The 3,909-nt window shown below is 43.4% G+C and overlaps 1 non-coding gene and 3 pseudogenes across 1 annotated transcript; all 4 read left to right on the forward strand.

The window, feature by feature from the left end:
• Positions 1 to 1,088: 1,088 nt before the first annotated feature.
• On the forward strand, positions 1,089 to 1,163 carry LOC119342396 (annotated as a pseudogene).
• A 280-nt stretch (positions 1,164 to 1,443) lies between these two features.
• LOC119342397 lies at positions 1,444 to 1,519 on the forward strand (annotated as a pseudogene).
• A 115-nt stretch (positions 1,520 to 1,634) lies between these two features.
• Positions 1,635 to 1,709, forward strand: LOC119342399 (annotated as a pseudogene).
• Positions 1,710 to 1,793: 84 nt separating this feature from the next.
• On the forward strand, positions 1,794 to 1,876 carry LOC119342339. The gene has a single exon (XR_005165540.1). It is a non-coding gene; the product is annotated as a small nucleolar RNA SNORD24 (small nucleolar RNA).
• The last annotated feature ends 2,033 nt before the right edge of the window (positions 1,877 to 3,909 follow it).

Consider the following 3,909-nt stretch of genomic DNA (forward strand, 5'->3'; position numbering starts at 1 on the left):
CATCGATTCCGCCCAACACCGCCACCCCCCTCCACTCGCTCTCCTCCATGAGCCGGATCCCCACCTCCTCTGGCTCTCCTTCCACTCACTCTCCCAGATTCCGCACACCCACAGCCGCCGCCCTCTCCCTCCCTTAGATCTCGATCCGATCCAGATCGACGCTGCCACAGCTTCCCCTCGCTAGCCCTGCCCGGATGTGGACTGGACTCTTGCTACTGCACGCAGATGCAGAGGAGGAGAGGGAGTCGACGAGCGATGGCGGCTGGGACTGGCCGGGTGCTGCCACTGCTGGCTGTGGTGGCGGCGCTCGCGGCGGCGCTCCTCTACACCACGCCCTTCTCCAAGATGAGCGCCGCCTCACGCCCCTCGAATCTGCATGCGGTGGTATGGTGGCGGAGGCTGACGGGTGTTCATTGTTTTTGTGCGTGTGCAGGGCCTCGGCGGGGAAGGGTGCAGCCTGCTCCCGCACGACCACTTTTGGATCGCCAGCCAGCAGGTTGTTGCGCTCGGCCGCGTTAGCCCCGCCGCAGGTACTCCACCCCTTCCCCTCTCCCTCCCTTCCATTTCTCCTCCATCGTCCCGGCGTTTCATGGTGGTGTTGTACCTTCAGGCACGCGCATGGCCTTCTAGATCTCGGCGTGCGTCTTATATGTGTGTTTGATGTTGACGTCGCTTGTGGTTTTGCAGGGTTCTGAGGCTGCAGCCTGGGCACCATCAGGGTATGCTGTTTCCCTGTCATGTTTCTTCAGTGCTCAATAGTTGCTTGTGCGACTGCTACCAGTCTGTTGAGACTAGTCTTTTATGTAATGCTAAACTAAAATGGGTCTAGTTATACTAATCATTCCATGAAAGTTCAGTCTGATTTGCTAGTACTCTAATAGATACGCCTTTAGCTTTTGTCATATAAACTCTCCTGGTGGTAAATCATTTGGTCTGCATTATAAAAATGTTTATGATGATTCCCACGGATTTTAGAAACCAGTCACAGTTCATGCTTTATAGTACTGTGAAGACTTTTGTTTGCTCATGCTTAGAATCATTGTTTTACATATGTTACTTGTGATGTTCTGCTGGCTGAGATGTGCATGGTCTGGGTGATGAAGGAAATCGTTCGAATTCCCACTGATTTTCATGATTATTATAACCAGATACTTCTGACGCATCATGCCATCTCTTGGGCTACGTATGTACTCCTTTATTATTGAGAAAATACTTTCCTTTGATTATTTGCAAACCTCTTAGCAGTACTTTTTGTATCCTCTTTTTTGTGTTCTGCTGGCTGATGAGATGTGCATTACCTGGGTGATGAAGAAAATCGACGGGTCACGCCATCTCCTGAAGTACATTTGCACATTTTTACTGCTTTAGACTGACTGTACATGCATTCCTTCATTGGTTATGAACCTTATTGCTCATTGTGTTCTGTTGGGTTGAACTGCATGATTCTGGGTGATGAAGAAAATCGTTTGGATTCCCACTGATATTTCATGATTAGTGTAACCAGCTACTTCTGATGGATGATAACATCTCCTGTATTACATTTGCACCGCTTTATGATTGGCCGTACATGCACTCCTTGTGTTGGTCGCAACCTTGTTGCTCTTTGTGTTATATTGGGTCTTTTGCATGCTTCTGTGTGATGAAGAAGAAAATTGTTCGGATTTCCACTGATACTTCATGATTATCACAACCAGCTACTTCTGACAGACCATGCCATTTTGTGCTCTTTAAGAGATTTTGCTCTGTTTGGGTTTTGATTCATTCAATAGTTTGCTGGTGTTTATTTTCCTTTGAGCCTGTGATGTTATCAAAATATTTGCTACTCTTAATGGGTTTATCCCACTTGATGATCTTAACCACCAAGATCTCTGAGGCTCTTAGTTCTAGTCTAATGTTATCAGTACAGTACATCCGCTGTTGCCAGATTTTCCATGGACTCTGTTTGTTTACTCTGCTAGTGGTTCCAGCATAGCTCTAGAGTACATCTATTCACTCAGATTTATACATTGTTAAAATGGAGGCTTGGAAGAACTATTTTGTTTGTAGTAATAAGTCAGGAGTTGTCTGTTGCTTCAGTAGGGTGTCATACATTATAATCATCAGCTCATGTCGTCTGGGATCAAACATAGCTTTGAATTTACAAGAGTAAAGATTGATGTGAGAAGTACAAACCATGTTCACTTAGATTTCCTGCTAGTTGCATATCTGCACTTCATTGTACATACATCGTGTTGGATCTCAGTCCAGAATCTAGATCCATAGCTTGTACTGCAACTAATGTGTCATGCGTTTTGTGGCAGCAACAGCAGCTAGCAGGAGCAATTCTCTTGCTGGTATGCATGTATGCCTCTTCTTTGGTCTTACTGCATGTGAGCTCGGTTGTGTCCGTTGACGCAGTGTAGCTACTCTATTCCTGTAGATTTGGGGTGGGGGAGGGGGGTCTTTGCCCACTTAAATTACTTTTATGCTGTTCATCGAATTGGATGGTTGCTCTGGTGTGAATCATACTAGTATGCACTAGCAGCAATCTGTCAATGTTTGCTACTGGAAAATCCTCAATATCTTTTCCAGTTATGCTTCCTGCTAAGGAATGGTTGCTCCTTTCATCATTGTGGTCGCTCGTGTTGTATCATCATCAGATCCTGTGTCTATATTTTGTCTTGCTCGACGAGTTATCCAGCAATACTAGTGCATAGTAGAAAATCATCATAGATCCTGGCTGTAACCTGCTTTCATGCTTGTGACTTTGGCCTTCATGATTTTGTGGGGATGTGGTACCAGACTAGAGGGTAGAGGCTGACGATTTCTTGCTATTTCAGTCAAGTGCTATTCTCGGTGTAGTTGCACCTCCAGTGCGCTTTTCGGGCTGCTCGGAGCCATGCTGTCAGAGCTCTTCATCAACTGGACCATCTACACCAACAAGTCGACGTACATACACTGAGCCATAATTCTTTTGTGTCGTTGTTCCATGTGTCAAGTCGAATGCTACTCTTATTATAGTGCCTCGATGCAAGTTTCTGAATTATGCCTCTTCAACTTGCAAGTTGGGATATCTTGCAAATGCTTTAACTTTTAAACTCGAAATTGTTCCCTTTTCTTTTTGATTCAAGCTTACTCTCATTATAATGTATTGTGTAGTTGTTGTTTTAAACTGTTTTGCTACAGTACCATAATTTGCATTGAAGATATTGTACTCTGTTGATGTATCATTGTTTAATAAAACCACAACATGATGCTCACATGAGATATCCACATGTTTCTGTGCTGTTTGATTCAAGCTTACTCTCGTTATAATGTATTATGTTGCTGTTTTGCTTCAAGTTGTGTGTTGATTTGATAACAGGAGTTTCCTTGTCCTGGTCCTATACTGCATTTTGACTCATATGTTTCTGTGCGCGTGTGTTTAATTGATGTTGTTTCAACTTTGAACTGCTTTTGCATATGGCCTATACTGCAATTGAGATTTAAATTTGTGGTTGTTCCTCTTTTACAGATGCTGAAGCGTGAAGTGTGAAGCAAGTGTGAAGCCGTGAAGTGTGAAGCCGTCAAGTTCTACTTAGTGAATAGTAGCATATTGTAGCATATATGTTATTTAGTGGTATATTTGATGAAATTTATGTGTTCTTTTTTTATGTATGTGATCTGAAAACTTGTGAAATGGAAACTTGACCAATGGGTCCACTTATGAAACTAATCTGTCAATTTTGTACATTTCTGACATGTGGGACCAATTTGAGAGATGATCATGACAAGTGGGACCGATCTGACTAGTGGGACTAGCTTGAATATATAATGGCTGAAAATAGAAAAGCAATAAATAATAAAAGGCCACGGGACAACAATAAAAAAGGCTACAATGTTGGGCTTGGCCCATGAAGCCGACCAGAATTAACAAGGAAAAATAATAAA

This window comes from Triticum dicoccoides, chromosome 7B, assembly GCF_002162155.2.
Source record: "Triticum dicoccoides isolate Atlit2015 ecotype Zavitan chromosome 7B, WEW_v2.0, whole genome shotgun sequence".
Classification (NCBI taxonomy): domain Eukaryota; kingdom Viridiplantae; phylum Streptophyta; class Magnoliopsida; order Poales; family Poaceae; genus Triticum; species Triticum dicoccoides.